Source organism: Hirundo rustica, chromosome 3 (genome assembly GCF_015227805.2).
Source record: "Hirundo rustica isolate bHirRus1 chromosome 3, bHirRus1.pri.v3, whole genome shotgun sequence".
NCBI classification, from domain to species: Eukaryota; Metazoa; Chordata; class Aves; order Passeriformes; family Hirundinidae; genus Hirundo; species Hirundo rustica.
The window spans coordinates 12506337-12526248 of record NC_053452.1 but is presented as its reverse complement, the minus strand read 5'-3'; the positions used below and the strand labels follow the sequence as shown (position 1 = coordinate 12526248).

The 19912-nt window shown below is 48.5% G+C and overlaps 2 long non-coding RNA genes across 2 annotated transcripts in view; one reads left to right on the top strand and one right to left on the bottom strand.

Annotated features, from left to right (window-relative positions):
* Positions 1-65: 65 nt before the first annotated feature.
* The window catches only part of LOC120750516 (uncharacterized), a 31501-nt gene continuing 11654 nt past the window's right edge, over positions 66-19912 (top strand). The window contains exon 1 of the long non-coding RNA XR_005700027.1: positions 66-285. This is a non-coding gene — a long non-coding RNA (uncharacterized LOC120750516). The remainder of the gene's footprint in view (positions 286-19912) is intronic.
* LOC120750515 (uncharacterized) lies at positions 7289-9105 on the bottom strand. The gene is made up of 3 exons (XR_005700026.2): positions 8821-9105; positions 8347-8702; positions 7289-7651 (listed from the first exon to the last, which is right to left on the bottom strand). It is a non-coding gene; the product is annotated as an uncharacterized LOC120750515 (long non-coding RNA).

Genomic DNA, 19912 nt, shown 5'->3' with positions numbered 1-19912 from the left:
GCGCGCCGGGAGCTGCCGCCCGCCCTGCTTCTGACGTCACCGCGGCGTGACGCTGACGTCACCGGGGCGGCCGCCGCGAGTCCGCGTTCCGGGAACCCTCGAACCCCCCGGGGCACCCCGAGCCTCCCAGGGCACCCCGGCCCCGCCAGCACCAGCTCCGGGCCGCTCCCCCCGGGCACCCCTCCAGGAACCCCCGCCAGGCACAGCGGAGAATCCCGGGAAAGCGCCGGGAATGCCCCGGGCAGGGTAACTGGAATGGAGGCGCCGTAGGGAGCTGGCTCCTAGGTAGGCTCTTGATTTATCATGGAATCACTGAAACACAGGTTTGGGTGGGAAGGACCTTAAAGCCCTTCCAGTGCCACCCCTCTCATAGGCAGGGACGCGTTCTACTATCCCAGCGTGCTCCAAGCCCCATCCAATCTGGCCTTGGACGCTTCCAGGGATCCAGGGGCAGCCACAGCTTCCTGAGGCAACCTGTGCCAGGGCCTCCCCACCCTCACAGGAAAAAATTCTCCCCGATATCCAGTGCAGATCTCCACGGGAAAACATTCAGGTTTTGAATAACCGCTTGCACTGTAAGTATATAAAAATATAAGTATATAAATAATATGTGCTGTCTGCGCTCAGGGAAGGTAAAAGAGCAGACTCGTAGTTACACAGCAAAAGTCCATCCCAGAAGGGTTTCAGTTAAAGGCCCTCAGATGCTCTCAGTTGTTGCCATATTATTTTATAATTCCTGGGTTAAAAAGTAAACACTAGTAAGTTTCAAAGCAGGCTGTGATCCTAAAAAAGAAAACAAGGGGTTTCAGGGAATTGACTTGCGTATATACTTCTTAGTTTTAAACAAAAGTACTTAAAAATCAATTTACACATGACATAGAAATTATTTTTTCAGCCGTGAATCAGTATAGAAAATAAAATGTCAGAAGAATTACTATTGTTAGAAGCAGAAAACACAGCACTGCCACAGCTTACTTTCTCTGAGTTCTCTCAGGGATCGTTTCTACTGCAGAGGCCTGAGGTGACTGGAGCAACAGGTCAACAAGCCCTAAACATGTCCCATTGAGGACAGGGCAGTCCCAGCTCCTCCACCCCTGGGACGGCCCCATACACGAAGGAGCAGGGAAAGGCTGTGGGTGGAAGTTGCAGTCGACAAGTAAATACATAAAGAAGCAGCCTGGAGGAGGGGGGCTGCAGGCAGTGCTTCTGCATGCCCTGCTTGTGAGTGTGGCACAGTTCTCCCCCTCTGCAGCACGGCTGGATTCTGGAAGGGGCAGAGCAAGGGCTGGCTGTGCCACCAAACCCTGTGGTGAAGTCATTTGTTGGAGTCAAGAAGATGGGTAGTGATGATGCACAGCACTGAAAATGAAAAATATGATTAATCCCTTTTTTTACACAGAAGGATAAGGTTGAATGCTGGGAGTCAGCCACAGAAAATTTGCTGCTGTCTCATCATCCCTCACCTTGGAGCCCAGCTCAGGCTTATGGTAATTCCTGTTGCACACCCTTCCCATCACACCATGAAACACCATCTCCTTAGGGAGCAGTTATCATTCTGCAACAATTGTCTCAAATTTTGGGTCACGTGGTGGGATTTCAGCATCAGCAGCATCCTGAAGAGAGTGAATTGTGCTGTTCTGGCTCTCCCCTTCCATTGCCACAAATCAGTTTCTGCAGTTGGCTGAGGGAGGATGTGGCTGAAGTCTTGGCTTGCTCTTGTTTATTTTTTTTCCTTCCCTTTTATTTTAATTGATTTGCAAAACTTAACAGCTTCCAGTTTGTCTCTTCTGGTGTTTTCTGATTGTTCCATGTTTTTGTCGTGTTCTGCTTTGTTAAAAAAGGAGCCATTGCAGATTCAGGAATTGTGGTGATACAGCTGCTCCGATGTCTGATAACTTGTGCGATAAGCAGGGCAGCTTTGTGGTGCTTAGCACCAAACTGCATAGCTTTAGGCACTCAGTGGTTTGAGGTGTGCTGGAAATTCTGCCTATGAAAAGCTCCAGGGAACAGAGGTGCCATGCCTGGAATCACAGTGCTCTAGGACAGTTCTTGCTCTTCCTTCGAGTTCAAGCATCATCAAATACAATTTTTCAAATTACTCACTTAGGAGCTGGCGTAGGACAGCACAAGCCAGAGAATGCCAGTAAACCTGTGGCAGTGACTTCAGCCTGTGCAGGAATACCACTTGTACAGTCCTGTGACTTGTGTTTTCTAACAATGTAACATTTGCCATTTCCCAGAAAGTCAGATGATGTGTTTCCAAAAGCCGGTGCTTAAGGTAGAATAATATCTGCAATGAGATTTGGTCATTCAGCTTTCAGAGTCTGTGGTAAAATGTATATAAAGCAGTCACTCCAGACAACAGAGCAATAATCACTTGTGGCAGAACGGAATTGTTAAAGGCTCCAGCACTGTGTAGTATCCTGAGGGAGGTGACAGTACCAGCACAGGCACGGCAGCACTGGAAAGGGGTTTGGTATTCCTTGGGAAAATCCCTCCTCATGCAAGACTCCCCCCTGCCTGCCTGGCCCACGGGAGGAAGACCAGCATCCATCTGTCAGGGGGAGAATTCTGGGGTGTCATAGCCCAGCCAAGACTCACTGACCAAAGGTAAGGGCTGACCTTGCAAAGGCTGTCCCTGCGGTGCCCGCCCCACCAGGCTGCTGGCACTGCCCTCCAGGCTGCTCCTACAGGAGTTTCTATTTCAGGCATTGCCTTAAGTAGTACAGGTGAGGGGCAGCACGTTCCCAGTCCAAAATAGAATGGCCTGCATTTTTAATATGCATTTGCACCACAGGACAGCACACTTCTCCCCAAATTGCACGGCTCATGCCCTTCCTTTCTTACCCCCTATCCTGGAAGCAGCCTGGTGCTGTGGAGTTTGTGGAAACATGACACCAGCTGCCACATGAATTTCACTGGACCTGATGAACAGGCAGGGTTGCTTTTCCCATAGAGCATGAAATTTTAATGGCAGAGATTAAATTACGGAACTTCTCCACTTGCTTGTGTCAATATAACACTTTTTAGTGAGCCCAGAATAAAAGGTAGGGGAAAAGTAAACACAGGCCTCCTGAACAACCTACAGGTGAGGTAATGGTTTCCTTAGTGCAGAATGCCGGTACTGACTTTCTGTCCTTCAAACCAAATGTTTCAAATTGCATTTAGAAAGTCGTTTTTGTGTCCTCTTGCATATCCTTGGTGCAACACATCCATTATTCCTGCATTGGAATCGGCTTTCTGGATGCTTCCTGGCTCAGGTGCAGGGGCTTGGCAGAGCTCTGGTGCTGTGCCAGCATGCTGCGTAGGGAAATGAGGCTCTGCCCTCTCTGCCCTGGTATGACTAAGCATGTGGAAAAGACTTTTCCAGTGGGCTCTGGATTTGAGGGGTTATTTTCCTAACAATGTTCCTGTAGGACATGCAGGCATGGACCCCTGATCCTGCCAAGCTCTGCTTCAGGCTCAAACAATACAGTAGGTGCTGAATCTCTGCTGATCTGCCTGATTTGCTCTAAGTTCGGATCCTGCAATCTGCTTTCCATGGATCAACTTCTGTAAAGGTTTGGAGTTTTGCTGAGCTTATGGAAGCAAAGGTGCCTCATCCATTTAACCCTCACTGAGGGTCTTGCCCAGCCCTTCTCATTTGGCTCCCAAAGGAGTTCTCATTGTCCCTTGGCCTATGGAGTTTTATTTAGGAAAACCTAGTGGAAATTTTCCACCCATTGTAGTCAGATGTCATTCTTATAGTAAAAATGATAGACAGGAGAAATACACTGTCAAAATATCCTGTGAGATTTCCTTCTGCCAGAATCTCCAACTGTGTAGAGGGGGAAAGAGAAGGATTTATGTCTGTGGGTGGAAAAAAAACCAAAATAGAAAGAACAGGGATTGCATGTCCCCTGCTGCCTTCCAAAAGGAAACAGTATGGAGGATGGGGAAGTTTCATGGAGTAAAAATATCAACCCACTAAGGAGAGTTCAGAGTGCCTTTGCCAAAGGTTGAACTGTGCAAAGAGGTTTCTGGCACATTGTGCAAGCCCGCAGCCTACTGCTCTGGCCGAGATCTTTCCATGGGGAAATGTTTGAGCTCAACTTGAGACTGGGCTAAGAGATGGCTTACGTGGTAAAAACAGGAAAATCATCCCTGTGTTTCCCTACTCCTTGTGGGAAGATAAAGTGCTGCTTGTCTCAACTGCACTAAATCTGAGATAAGTGTTGTTTACTTCACCCCTCTCCAAGAGGAAAGGTCACTCGTGATCTCGGTGGAGCTGCAGCAGCAATTTCCTCTTGGCAGCGTTCACCTCTGGCCCGTCGAGGCAGAGCCCCCTTCCCCTCCTTTGGGGATGCTGTTAACTCTGTCCCTGCCAGCCGTGTCCCCGGGGCTGGCTCTGGACACACTCTGGGCACAGTGTGTGGGGGTCTGAAACAGCCCTGAGATGCTGATGGGCAGGCTTACAGAAATGCTTTTGGCCCTAGAAAATGATGCTCGGAGGGTGAAATAAAGGTCACTTGTTCCTGAAAGTTACAGAGAAAGGATCCTGCCACCTGCAGAAAGTCTTAGTTTTCCTCTTGTCCCCTCCTCAGCTTTCTTGGATTTGTATTGCCATGTATTTAACTTAAACTCTTTTTTTTTGTTTTTTTTTTTGGTGGTTTTTTTTTTTTTTTTTTTTTGTTTGTTTGGTTTTTTTGTTTTTATTTTTGTTTTTTTTTTTAACTGAACATTATGTTCATACTTTCATTCTTCTCTCATGTTGGCTCTTTATCACTCCAAGGAAAAATAAATGAGGAAGGAAGCAGCTGACTGGGATTGCCCTTAAGCTGGGCTTTGTTAACAAGCAGAATGACCACTCTGATTGTTTTAGCCCTGAGTGCAGTTTATTCTGACAAACCAGGCTGTGTGGTATCTTCAGTTCTCCTTCTGAAGAGAAGATCTCAAATGCTTTTTGTTTACATGAGAAGAAAAACAAAAAATCCTTCAAAATGAACCAGTAACACACAAAGCAACTGCTGGCCACTGGTGATCCACACATTCTTCCTTCTTTTCTTCCCGTGCAAATGAATGACTAGAGAAAGCAGTGCAGTAATTACAGCCTGCAGAAACAGCTCGGGTTTTCCTCCATGGACAAGCATGACAGAAAATAATAAAAAATAATTTTTTACTGATACAGCTGGTGTTCAGATGAAATTATGTGGTTAGCTTTGAAACTATATTAAAAGAGAAATTTTAATTAACCTGTACCACTGAGTCAGAAGATAATATCTGATGCATCTCACAGGCCTACAGACAAAATATGATAAAATAATTATTTGCAATTAGATATATGCACTACAGACAATGTTGTAATTAAAATGTACTTAATGTCACAGGAGGTCCCTTATTATTCAAATAATTTGTAGAAAGACTGTGGAAACAATGTGATGATTATCCATCCCTCTGGCAAAAAACAATCAGAATTTGCCAAGAGCCCGAAACACCTCTGGATTTGGAGCAGACACCAGCAGGGTCCAACAGCTCGACTCCCTTCCCCCGGTGCTGAGTTCTGCTTGTCACCAGGGTGGGCACAGAGCACCCATTTCTTGCTGTGCCTGTGTTCCTCAGTGCCCTGCCAGGAGGAGATGTCCCTGTGCTGCTGCACGACTCCAGCCAGAAGTGGATGCAGTGCAGGTTGGATCCGGGAGAGGTGCCACAGGTGCTGCACTGTTCTTCTGTGGGGAAATTGATGTCTTTGTTCCATTATTTGCTTATTAGCTGCAGCAAAAGGAGTGATCAAACTTACTGGGGCTGATTCTTTTCCTACTGTGGCCCTTCCAAAGTGCTTGGGCTCAAACCCAAGGGAAAATTAGATTTATAGTTGCTTGATACTTCACTTTTACGTCTCTGGAGGAATGAAAGTGAGGGCCTGACAAGCGCAGCACAGTATATCTGGGGGGATTGCTCAGGCAGCCTCTGAGAGCCCATCACCTTCAGAGCCACCTCTGCCTGAGTCTGAGCCAGTCCTTGGAGCTGCCAGGAAACAGTGCTAGTGCCAGCTGCCTGCTCCAGGCCCTGACCTTATCGCTGCTAAATAAGGTTTTGGCAAAGCTCTCCCCTTGATTAACATTTCCTTGTCAGAGCTGCTGCACTGCAGTTGGGGACGCTTGGCTGTTTCTCAGGCCTTTTCTCATGGCCATGGTTTGGATCCGTGCCTCCGTACTTGGAAAACACCTCTAGACGTCGATGGAGGTTTTTGCCTGAGCGCAGAACGGAGAGCCAACCTCATCACAGGGTGCACCTTATCCAAGGGACACATCCTGCTGGGGAGGGTAGGGGACAGCCAACAGTGGTGTTAGTGTTTCTTTATGGTAATAGATATTTCTTCAAATCATAAATAATAAGGAAAATTGCTGCAAAATGCATTAAAGTGAATGAATGGCTTGAAGAGAAAACAGCCCCCCAGTATATCATCAGCTATGTCTTTATCTCCCTTACACTTCTCCACTTCCCCATTTTCAAGAGAACAAAGAGAATGTGCTAAAGCAGCTTTGGGATTTCAATGAAAAATAATGAGAATTCATTGCTAATTAGAGCCCCAATTAAAAAACTGATCTTTGCAGGGACACTGTTAATGAACTTGTAAATTGAAGCTGCAGACTTGCATCCATACAAACATTCCTTGGGTTGATTCTGTGTGTGTGCAGGAGCAGTGAGCAAAGGTACCCAGAGCTGGCAGCGATGGCCTCGGTGCCCAGAACTGCCCGTGGCGCTTGGCAAGTGGCAAGTGGCAAGGCTTAATGTGAGGAGTTGCTGAAGGCTGAGCTGTAGGCTTAGATGGCAATGGCATTCGTCTCACAAAGTGTTCAGCTTTGTAAAAAAGAAGAATGATAATTCATTACGTATTTTTGATCAGCCTTAATCCAATTAGAAGCCTCTTTATTTATTCATGTCCTACACTGTTGAGAGTAGTGAGCAGCCACAGGTATTCGGGGTACTCAGGTGTCACTGCAAACAGCCAAGTTGTGGGAATCTGCACCTTTTTTCACTCCCAGGGCATTTTAACCAGGATAAAAGGCTGCCACTACGCTCCTGCACAGTGCGTGGGGACTTCCCACAGCCTGGGCTGTCTGCTTCAGCTCCCACATTGGGAAAGGAGGGGCTGCTGAGAATTAAATGAGAATGTAAATATGCTGGGGGAAAAAAAACCATTCCTTTTGTCCAGCTGCTGATTCAGGTAAAGGCAAGCAGAGCCAAACCTGGCTGTGCTGGAAGTGCAGCAGCCACGTCAGCAAAGCCCCCTTTGCCTGACCTTCCCTCAGTCATTCTTGGCATTTACAGGAGGCACATCCCTGTGGCTTTTTGTGCCAACCCTGTTTTCCCCTCTCCCAGGAGAACAGTGTGAAGCTATTGGAGGACAACTAGCAGGTTAGAGGGTGTAAGACACTCGTGAAACCTGATCAGAGGTTGGAGATGGCAAGAAAGAGATAAAATTCATGTTGGTTGTACACATTTTCGGATGAACTTACAATGAAACAGGAGCCCACACAGTGGGTAGTGCTGGCAGGTGCCTCTGGGGATCAACTCAGGCGGGGACACCCAGAGCAGGGAGCTCAGGACTATGCCTGGTTGGTTTTGGAATATGTCCAAGGATGGAGCCTGCACAGCCTCTGCAGACAACCTGGGCCACAAAAAAAAAAGGATTTGTATGCTTGAATGTAATTTCCTGCCTTGCAGTTTTTGTGTTTTCCTCTTTGAAGAAAAGGTGCAGAGCACAAGGGATGAAGTGCGACATGAATATCAGGGACGCAGAAGGGAAGTGAAACAGTTCATCCTTCTGCTGGTATTAATTTTTTCTGTTTCATCCAAATGCATAGATTTTACTTCAGAAAGCATGTCAGTCACAGCTGATGAGATCCATAATGGAGCCATTCAGGGCCATCTCTGAGCATGCACTTTTCCCACATATAACAATATACCTGAAATTTTGAAAGATGGAATACTCATTTGCCAATTTAAAAAGAAAATGGAGAGAACAAGAGAGAGAGGCTCATGGAGTTCTATGTCTTCACAGAAAACGGATGGAAAAACACAGGTACATTTAAAATTATGTTGACATTTCTGAAATCAGAGATATGGTGTTTTATCTAAATTACACCAAAGCCCTCCAAGATAATGTGCTGTGTAATAGCTGCAGTTCTAGGCACTATTTCATTTTCAATTTTCTGTACAAAAAGCATGATTCTTATCCACAGTTCCAGTTCAGTGTTTGACAAATTATTCACATGCACTGCCCAGCTGCACCCGGTGTGTTTGAGGGGAAGAGGTTGCACCTCCCCCCTGCTCTGCCCTGGCTTTGCCAGCATTCCTCATTACCTGAAGAGGAGGTGGAGGGGCAAAACCCAGGGCTGAGGTTGGTGTTCTCTGAAGGGTCCTAGAGCACCGTTGAGCAGCAGAGAAGCCTGGGGTGCTAGGAGAAGGACCTCAGGAGCTGCTCAGGAGGCTATGGAGAAGCTGCTTTGGTGTAAAAAGCAGGTCCTGCCACGTGCCCATGTACCCCTGGTGCTGCTGGCAGTAAGTGCTTCTGTGTGGTGTGTGCTGGGCTCATGTTACAGAGGAGTTTCCTTCTCCTTGGCAGCTGGAAAGGTATAAATCCTTTTGGCACCTACTTGGCATCACCAGTGATGCCACTGGCAAGGCCTGGTCTTTTCCTGGGAGTGACCCACCGTGAGCTGTGGAGAGCAGGATATAGGTGAACCTCAATGGTGTCTGCAGGGTGCAGGAATGCCCTGCAGTACTGCTCTGACTCAGGGGTCCTGTGCTGGGGGGTATGAGAGGTAAAATACCTACCTGCATTCAGGAGCTCCCTCTTTTGTGGGTGTCCATGGGAACCAGCATGTGCTGGAGCAGGATGCCCTGGGAGTATCAGTGGGATGGTCTGACCCCCTCCAAGTCCCTTGGCCCAAAGCTTGTTTCCAGCACTACTTGGCCAATATTCCAGAAAAGTTTAGCAGCGTGAGAAAGTTTTTTCCCATCTCCAGGTGTGCCCCGTGCCAGTGGTGCTGAGTGAGGGAACCCGGAACCCGAGTCAGGAATTCTGTTTAGTTCCCATGCAAAGCTACCCTGATGGAGCTGGCAAGGGACTGCAAGGAAGTTTGGTGATAGATGCCATGTGCTTATCTGAAAGGCAGGATTTCCACTCATCCCCAGCTGTGATGGGATGGAGAGCCTGCTCCCTCTGCAGGAAACTCCAGCTGCGTGGATTTGTCATCAATGTAGAGGCAGGGAAACTCTTTTCTCCTGAGAAGTCCCCTTTGAGATACCAATGGATGAAATCTGGAAAGATGTTATTTTTGGCACATATGCTGACAAGTGAGTGATCCTCAGCAAGCCGTGGGTGCAGTCCCAGGGGTGGAGGAAGAAGCTGGGATCTGCGGAGTGGGAGCAGGAAGCTGCAGTGTACCTTGTCATTAACAGGGGGAATGAAGGTTTTCATGACAGCCAGAAAGCACCAAAATATAAATTAAACTCTGCTAGGAAATGAAATTCAGGGGACAGAAACAGTTTCCTTGGCAAGCCAAGAAATAATGCTGGCAGCACTCAGACTGGTTGCTAAGTGAGGGGGCAGAGCAAGGGAAGGGTAACAGTGGCTGTGATTATGGTTGCTGCCTTAACAAATATATGCATTAAAAGTAATCAGAGCCTGCTTTTAAACCATGCAGGATTTCTGTGTTTGGAGACTGAGTAAGGCAACCAAGGGTCAGAAGAGCCTTGGTATGCATCTCAAAGGTAATCTGTCTGTGTTCAAAATGAGCATGTCTGTTTCAGTCGGTCACTGGGAATGAATATGTATAAATATCTAAAATTGTGCCGGTATTTCTGAACAAGGTTTCACTGGGTGCCTGTGCCCTGGCAATGGCAGCACAGCATCAGGAGGGGCAACTGTTGTGAGGAACAGCCCGTTGCAGACAAGGGCAAGGGAAACGGCTTTCATTAATTCCTGCCTTTACATTGGGCCCTGATCCAGGTTCCCCTGGGATGGAGGCAGAGCTTCCCTTGGAAGCAGCCTGGTGTGGGATTGAGCCCTGCAGAGGACTGAAGGAGATGGAATCTGCAGTATTTTGGCCCTAGGTATAAATGGTTTATGCTATTTATTTGTCTTTGTCAAACATTAAGAGCCACGGCTGGAAAAGCGTGGCGTGTGTGTCAAGTAGTTATGGAAAATGCAGTGGCCATGGCTCATGCCAGCTTGCCGGAGTCTGGTTTTGTGCATCTTGGACTAATGCTAGAGCCACATCACTGTTCACTGCCAGGGCATTGCAGAGATGTTTCTGCAGTGGAAATTGCTGATTAATTTAAGGGAGCTGCTATTTTGGGGCAGATACTCCTTTCAATAAGCATGACAGGACAGAGATTCCTGCAACTTCCCCTGGGGCTGCAGTGCCTGCGGGAGCCATCCTTAGGAAAGGGTGTTAAAGATGTAGGTCCTTCTGAGCCTGCTTGGCTCACGGACTTGAGTGCGAACTTGGAGTAGAAATACAACTGGTTTACTTGGGAAAGCTTCTCTGTCCCGGTGTATGTTGTGATCTCTTTTTCATACACACCCCCCCAACTTTAGGGATAGGTTGTGCTCAAACATTCACAAAAGTGAAAAAGGCAGGGGGAGAATCTCTGGGCAAAAATGAATCTGAGGTTTGAGTTTGTCAGGTCCTACCCTTACACACAGTCTGAGGTCTTGTAGCAGCTCAGGCTTGAGGGAACATTTTGGCTTTGACGTGCAGCAAAGAACTTTGAGTTTAGGGCAGTGAGCTCACAGCTGGACAGGGGTATGTTCATGTTCAGATTTGTCTCTTAAAGAAACCAACTGGGGCAAACCCAGGCTTGTGTGTCACAGGGCTGTGGAGAACTCTTTTCTGGAGGGTTTGTACCAGTCTCAGAATCAGTGATGGATTTCTTCCCATCCTCAGGAAAAGGAGAGGCATAATGGGATGGCAAAATGATTAACCCACACAGAGAACTTGCAAAATTAGATCTCTCCTGGGTCATTAGACACTTGTGCAGAAAAGCTACAAAAATGGCAGTGTAAATGATGATACTCTTAACTACCTGCTATAGCTGGGACTCCTGTAGTACACTGTAATTTGATTTACTATTGATTTTCTGTCCTAGGGTTATTGGCAGCAACCATACAGACTCCTTGGTTTAATGCTTATTTACATGTTTGATCACTCCATAGTAGTGCAATAATTACCGTGTAGCTACAAAGGAATTACATGGTTGTCTGTACTCTGTAAACCAGTGTCAACCTCCTCTGCAAACAAATAATTAGGCAGCTAACACACCTGTTTAACTTCCCCAGAGATTAGCAGAGGAACAGGAGAAATGAGGAAGATGCAGTTGCTAGGGGTTTAAATTAATTATTTATAATTTTTCTATGTAAAATTCTTTAGTTGCCTGATTTTATCTCTCATAATGTCAGACAATAAAACTGGAACCAGGGAAAACATTGGTATGGAATTAAAGCTGCCGAGGCTGAGGTCTATAACCATCAACAGTGTTATTTTAGAACCTAGTCATTCTGCGTCTGCAGGTTGTGATCGAACAAATGGAAGTATTTCCAAACAACTTCCATGTGCACTGGCTGCAGCTCTGACTCCTGCAGCCTCTTCTGGAAGCCGGAGGAAAGCCACGAGGTGGCAATGTGCACCAGGAAATAAAGCTGCCCGGCATTTCTCAGGGATCAGTCACTCAGCCCTGAGATGTGGCTGGATGGACACTTGGCCTTCCACAGGAGCTGCGGCAGGATTTCAAGCACTGTTACATTTTAAAAATGTACATTTGGGTTCCTGGGACTGAAAAAAAAAAAAAAAAAAAAGCTGTAGGGGTAAACATCTCCTCCATTGTTTTGTGCTGGTGGATATCCTCAGTAAGTTTGTGTGTTTGCTTTAGGCTCAGATGCTCCCTGTGGATTGTTTGGAAAAAATCTTGCCTCGTGTTTCCCCTTTCCTCCCTGGGGATCTGTTTTGGTTTCTGTGCATCCAGCATTGCTGACACTCAGGGCGGGAGCTCTCCAGCTTCTGACCCAGCCACCCCTCTCCTCCACTTTCCCTGGCTGGTGGTGGGAAATGTTTGCAGAGCATGATGAAGGAAGGAGTGCATTTCTGGGGTACAGCAGAACCTACTGGTGTGCTGTCCAAGCAGTAGTGTACTGGTGATGGGGACAAACTGGTTTTATCCAGTGTAAATCGAGTGTGCGGTCTGGATGATCCCCGGGAATGCCGGGAAACATCGTCCTGCAAGATGTTTCCTCCAAAAGGGTGCCGAGTTTTTTTCCTGTTGTATTGCTTTGGAGATGGCAAAGCAGGCTAAATCTAAGGGAATTCTGGGTTCTCCCAGAACCGGTGTGTCCGCAGCTGTGCTGCTGCAGCACCCAGTACAGGGAAGGGACCTGTGTGGTGCTGGGATCCTGGGGGGGCCCCGGGGAATGACAGGGCCAGTCAGAGCAGCTCACCCATGGCCACTGTCTGGCACAGGGTCTGCTGCCCTCCAGCTACCCCCTGCACCAGTCACAACCTGAGGAATACCCTGCACAAAGCCTCTGCTGTCAGCTCCTCCAAAGCACACCTACCTCATAATCAGTCTCATTTCTCTGAGGGAAGGAGGATGCTTGGCTCCCTGCTTTTCTTTATGAAGTCAACTCATTTATTTGCTCTTCAGAAAGGCTCTTTACAGCCCCTTCAGGACCACTGGTGTGTGGCTGTGGGATGGGAGGCCACTCTGGGGCCGCATGCTGTGCCAGGACAGCTCTCTAGCAGCAGGGATATCTGCAGAGCAACACTGCAAATCCCCATCCAGGGGAGGCAGCAACAAAATCGAGTGTGACTACCTCGTGTGTTACCCACGTTCTCCTCACAGCCCAGTCTGAGGCATTCAGACATGCAAGGGCAATGTTAATCTTCCAGCAGAACAAATGCTGTGAGTTAATGCCTGGGGACTGTTGATTCCCCCCGAACGTCTCCCAAACTCTGCCCAGGGGAAGCCCTGACTGTTCTGCCTGTAAGCACCAGATGGCATCATGGCAGAGTGCTGGGAGCTGGCAGACAGCACAGGCCAGGAGGAAGATAGGCTTTGAGTTTTTCTGGGCATGGTTCCAGGCAATAATATCTTTTCTTACCAGTTGTGAATGATCTGAACTTTGATTCACACCAGAAGCTTAAAAAAGCAACTGTTTAAAAACTTGAATCCTTTCTCCAGCTTGCACAGTGCTTGAGGCATCTGAGAGGTCACGGGCTGCCTATGGGGACATGGCATGTAAGGGGACATGGCATGTGAGTACAGTGGTGCCCTGGACCTGCAGGGCTTGGCGTAGGGCCGTGGCCTTCCCAGATGGACTTGGAGTGTGGGTCAGTGCCTGCATCTCTGTCACTGGCAGCACGAGGCCGGCAGGGCTCTCAGGACATTGCAGCACATCCTGGCCAGGAGGAGAGCAGGACTGAACACCTCAGAGCAGCACCGAGCACAGTCTGTGCAGACCTCTGGGCCACGCTGCACAGCCTTGCCGGCATATCTCCCACACCCAGCTCTGGCTGTCTTCTGCAGATGGCTCTGCCCCTCTGACCACTCTCCTGTGGTGTTAAAAATGTTTTCATTTTGCTGTTTGAACATTTTTGTGTGTAGTTGCAAGGCTTTGAAATGCAAGGTGGTATGTCCCAAAAAGCATTTAGGTGGAGTTTTTCTGGGTTTTTTTGGGTTTTTTCCTGTGGAACAAGTAATCCTTTTAATTTTGGCTTTCTACAAAGTGCAAAGCCAGGATTTTCCCTGTGTGGCTCCTGAAGGGGCAACCAGAAGGTGCACACTGCCAGTGCATCCCCGAGCTTTCAGCCCCTTGATTTAAAACAGTTGCCTTTTCTGTGAGTTGATAAGGGTTCCGTTCAACATAGGGACAAAGAGCAAAGCTGATGTTCTCTTACAACAGTTTTGTCCCACAAGAGGAAAGCAAGCTTCACCAGCCCAGATGATTTCCAAAGGAATCTCAGGGCTGGGTGGGGAAGTCAGAGGCTCTTTCCTGAAGAATAGAGCCTGCAGTGTCTGTGCCGCAACACTGCTGCCCTTCTGTCCATCTGTCTGTAGCTCTTTGTTATGTCAACATCTGTAGCTGTGAGTAAATAGCAGCAAGGCAGAATGCAGCTTGTGCAGCCGCAGCGCTGGCTGGATGCAGACCAGATGCCGGCCGGACTGTGCCGTCTCTGTCTGCAGCCATGGCCCGGAGCAGTGCAGGCAGAGGAGAAGGCTCCCAAACCCCTCAGCCAGGATGAATGGTGGTGCTCTGCGCCCCATTGACTGGCTCCTCAGCCTGTGAGATCCACAACAGCCTCTGCCAGCCCTGGGGAGAGGCTGCTTCACTGGGGCTGAGCACCTGAGCCTGTGAGCACAGCAGGATACAAGTATTCGTCTTGTCAATCTGTGGAAAACATTCCTGTTTTCTCTTGTCAGCCATTACTAGAAGTCTCGTAGGCTATGCTGTTTTATAAAAATTGTAAGTATTTATAAGTGAATAAATGTTCAGAACTATTAGGCGAACTCATTTTATCAAAGGCAACTTTAAAATCCTACTCTCCCCTGGTGCCATCACCTGCTCTCACACAGCTCCAGGCAGAGTGGCTGCAGGACTGGTGGCAGAGCAGAGGGGAGCAGTCGTTTATGTGGAATCAGGTGGGCAGAGGGGCAGGGCTGGGAGAGGGTGCTGCTGTGAGGGGCTCTCACAGCCCCCAGAGATGCAGAGTGGGAGATTGACAGCCAGGGGCTCTCTGGCTCAGCAGCTCCCTGGGACCGATTAAATATCACCGGCTGCAGGAGGGACACAGTCTGGGCAGCCGCCTTCCCCAAGACATGTGCTGGGCACGGGGAGCAGCCCCGTGCTGATAGTTCTGAAATCACCCGGTGACATTTCCCCGATCAGGGACCTGCTAATGAGCAGGTGATCGTCTGTGTCAGTGAAACCTCAGGGCTATTTCCAAAGAAAAAGTGAGGTCACAGCTGCTTGCTAAGGAAGTATTGTTGTGAGCTGTTAGTTAGGCTGCAAGAGTAAACTTTGGAAGTTGTGCTTCTTCTTCCTTCTCCATTGACTGCTGTTGTATCTGAAATAAAAATGCTGCTTTCCCTGGAGCTGTGTCTGTCAGCCCTGGCCTCTTGTGGGCACGGGGTGCTTTCCCTGGGTCCTGCAGTGTCAGAGCTGTTTGGTTTTCCAGGCCCAGCATCCCTTCTGCGGGAGTTCTCCTTCCAGATGGGTTTGTATCTTTGCAGCATCCCAAGGCTGTAGGACAGTCCTGCTGTGCAAGAGAGGGGTGGGAGGCTGCTGATCCCACAGTGCTGAGGAACACGTTGGGGAAAGGGCAGTCAGGATCCCGGGGACCCTGCCCAGGGCCAGGCAGCGGTGCTGGGCATAGAGATGAAATGTCCAGGCTGAGGGCTGGAGCTTGGCTGAAACATGCTCAGATCAAGTTTTGCCTAGACCTGTGATCAAACGTGCCCAGGAGCTGCCTTTGAGCAGAACCACAGTGCCAGTGGCTGGGAGCCTGCTCAGGGAGCAGCTTGTTCCACGCACCACAGGGCACATTTGCAGCACAGGGCATGCAGGTTGGATCAGCTGTGCCACCTGTCCTGCCTGGCCAGGTGAGGGGCTGGAAAGTCCCTCTGTGCTGCTGTGGTGCACAGCTGGAGGACTGGGCTTGGGTAAATACGCTCATGTTGCACTGTTTACACAGCACTTAGTTATTTCTGATACCTAATTAGTGCTTTCTCTGTTTTGCTGGTTCTGTATTGATCTGGTACAAAAGACTGTACAAGTGGTACAAAAGACTGTACAAGTGGAATAGGGTATCCTGCACTTTGTCAGGAGCCTTCACCTGTCCTTGTTCTGGTGCATTCAGAAATGCTGCACCAGGCCCACCAACCATCTCTTGGTTGCAGCTGATTTGTTTCCTCCTTTGGAGGTTTGACAGTAGATTTTGCTTCCGTTGAACATAAGGGGAAGACTTGAAAGCACAGAGGACCGTAAGGAATCTGATTTCACTGGAAGGTTGGGTGCCTAATTGCCCTTTGTGCTATTAAAAAAAAAAATCTCCCCATATGTGTTTTGTTTTGTTTGTGGGCTTTTCCCTCCACATGCAGGCAAAAATCGATTGATCAGTGTTTGTTACAAAGTTATGAACAAACGACTCCGGGCTCTTTGCTGCATTGATGTCGCACAGTGTGTTCTCCTCGCTAACAAAATTAGTTGCAAAGTCAGCAGGAGGTTGGGAGAACAGAGTGTGGGGTTTGTTTGCATAGCACACAGCCTGGCTGTTGCTTAAATAACAAACCCTGCCTCGCCGTGCGCACATCTGACCAGGGGCTGGTTTTTGGTTTTGTTTTAGGAATTGTTTGAATAAAAGGTAATTTACTGCCTCACTGAGGGGGAAAACAACAGTGTATGTGTTTGTGGTAAAACAGTACAGTGGTATGCTGCACACTGCGGGTTTTCAGTGGGGCCACAAAAGTGTGCAGGAGCTGTAAACAGCCTGCGGGCACACCACATGTGGGCAGGGGCTGGTGCTGGGGGGCTGGCTGGGTCCCGGGGATGACACCTCCTCCATGGGGCCAGTGACACCAAAGTGGGCAGTGTGAGGGGTCACACACTCACCCAGTGACTCCAAGGTGGACTTTGTGAGGGCCTTGCACCTGCCTGGGTCCTCAGGCACCCTGCAATAGAAAACAGGTGTCTGGGTGTGGCCAGGCTGGGTACCACCTCCCTTTACCTGTGAGTGGATCCAAAGGTGACTGTCCCCTGCCAGCCTTGGGCGGTCCAGGCACACAGTCTGAATGCCTGAGCCTCTCCATGGGTGCTGCCTCCATGTGCCTCCTGGACTCCTACAGCCTTCATGTTTCTCTTCCCCTGCTACATTTCAGCCTTTTAAGTCTCGCAGTAACACTAAGCTGTCTTATGTTTTGCTTCATGTCACTTTCAATGCTTACATGTTGTTTCTAATGTATGGCAACAAATGTCTAGATGTTTACATGTTATTTCTAATGTATGCAAACAAACATGTCAATGTTTATTTTTCAATGTTTACATGTTATTTCTAATGTGTAAAAACAAACGTTTCCATGTTTACTTGTTATTTCTAATGGGTGGAAACAAGCGTTTGCGGGGACGTTGTTACAAAATTACATTACCACTTCCTCCCACCTCTTTCTCCAGCGTTTCTCATGTTTCTGCCAGAACAGCAGGAACCCAAAATGTGCCAAATGAAGAGATATAATTTTAATTTATGGGAGTTCTTAAAAGGCTCCTTTAGGTTCAGATTAAACCCTACTGCAGGTTCAAGGGAAAGTTTAAGAAAATCAATTTTCCCAGGCTAAAAAGAGCAAACCCACTGCAGTGTATATAGTGCCCTTTGTTACTGGAATCAATAGCTCTGTTCCCAGGACTGAATAATCACTTTTTTATATAATGTTAGTACACACACAGACTTATCTCCTCCAGACTTTGTTGTTGAACTGGCAGTATAATATTTTTGACATTTAACAGTTTCTTGCTCTTATCCTAGTTTAATTTTTCCCTCTATCTGAGTCTTGCTCTGAGCTTGAAATGGGGCGATTATTCCCTGCTGTGGCACTGGTGTGGAGGATAGAAATGTTTCAAATTAATGTTTTCCCAAGAAATTGTAAGAAGTGGCAATCATGACGGTAGCTGAATGCAGCATCATTTGGGTCAGGTTTTGGCCAGGAGTGTTTTCAGGCTGCCCATTCCAGAGTGCTGGAGTGAAAACACATGTGGACAGGAGCTGTGTTCTGGAAGCAAATGATGTGAAGAAGAGCTGATTGCCCCTGCCCTGCACAAGGAGGTGCTTATTCCAGTGAATGTGGGCTGCAGGTGCTGTGAAGAGCTCCATCCCCCTTGCCCTCAGCAGGATTTTCCTCTCAGACACTCTCACCCCTGGATGGGGATGGGAGTGCAGAGGTTACGGACCCATAGCAGGGCAGGCATGCAGGTACCTGGGTGTAGGGGTGGGACAGGAGGCTTTTAATGTCCTTAATCTCAGTTAGGATCTTGCAAATTGCCTTGTGAGGACACGATCCTCTGCCAGCCAGGAAAGGCCCACCTCAGAAAGGCTGACAGGAACAATGGTTTGCTGGTTTGTTTCAGTAATTCAGGCTGATTTCCGCTCTGTGTTTTAAGCATCACCTTTCCCACTTACCAGCAGTAAGGCCATGATTAGGAGGGCGTTGTGCGCCGGTGGCGGTGGCTGGCGCAGATAATGGTTTGACATTTCAGATTGCCCACAGCTAATCAGCTGGACGTGGCAGCACATCACAGCCAGCCATTAGGGACATGCGGCTGCCAGTCCCTTTGCTGCCGGGGCACGACCAGGAGAGCCTCCACAGGGCTGGGGAGTGTCCAGCCAGTAGGGCCTGAGCCGTGCGCCCTGCTCTGGCTTCTCTGCCAGCAAGGGACTCGCTCCATCTCCTGGAGGACTGGAGACCTCCCACCCAAAATAATGCGAGCTGGTGCTTTCCACAGCTTTCTGATGTTCAAAGGGATGTTCAAAGAAGCAACATGCTGTTGGCAGTTTCTGCAATCCTCCAGTGCCCAGGCCTGGGAGCCCAAAATAAAAAGAACAAAAGGAAGAAATAGCTGTCTTGCTTCTCAAGCCTCTTGCGTGGCAGAGTTGATTGGGATATTTCTTAAAGCATTTGAGCTTGTTCACTGCTGAGGAATCAGGATTTCTGCTGAGGTGCTGGCTGGACTTGGGATCTGCAGCTGAGTGGGGAAGAGCTGGGCACCCTCTGGGAGCTGCCTGAGCAGTGGGATCTGGCACATGCCTCTCTGGGCTCTGATTTTGTCCAGGGTGGGGGCTGTGACAGAGACCTTGTTCTGCAGATTGCAGGGCTTCCTCGGAACTTTGCCTTTCAGGAGCTTTGCTGCTGCAGAGCATGCCCAAAACATGCTGAACTGCCAGAGAGAGATGCAGGTGAGGTCTCTGCTAATCTCCACTTAAACCTTCAAATGATTGAAGTATCCAGTGTTAGCGGTGGCATGAAGAAGTCAATGTTGACTGTGCTTCCTCCAGTGCCCACTTAAAGATAATGTGTTTTCATGGACACAGTTCAGCATATAAAAGACAAGCTTCTACCTGGTTACAGCACCTTGGAGTAAATGAAGAGTGCTAGGACTTCTTTTTTTTCTTTATTTTTTCCCTCTTCAGAAACAGTGAAATTGAAGTAGTTTACTGTGGCTAGTGCTTCTGGTCAGTAAACATTTGCTTGGCGCCTGGTTGAGGTTTCAGATAGAGGGTGCCAGGTGTTTGGAGAGCTGGCCGGGTGTCCCAGACAGGCTTTGTCCCCACACAGCAGCACTGCCTGTAGGTGACACTGGAACTGGGGGCTGGCTCACCCACAGGGCATGTATCCTATAATGCCATTTTCCTGCTCTGCACAGGGAGGTGATGCCATGCTACCTGGGCTGATGTCTTCCAGATACATCAAAATGCTCCGGAGGTGTTTGGAGCTTGGGCTGGGAGAAGAAAACTATGGGTGGGTGCTGAGGATATAAGGAATTAAGATCCCCGGCATAGCTGGCAGGAGATCCGCTCCAGAGTGCCCTAACATGTCCTATTCCATCACCAGAAGGATGCCTGTATACCTGGACTGCTTTTGGCTGTACCTTGCTCCTCAGAGGAGTTCTCCCTTGTGTGTGCCATAGGCAAATCACTTGTAAGGGACCTGGCTGGAATCCCAGCGTGTCCCCAGGGATCTGTGCTGCTCCCATGCTCCTGCAGCTCCTCCAGCTCATGGAAATGCTTCTTCCCCTGCACTGCCCTTCCATAACTGCTTAACTTCTGGGGAGAGAACAAGGAGAAGGCAGCAATGACAAATCTTTGTTTTCTGTGATTTCTCCTCA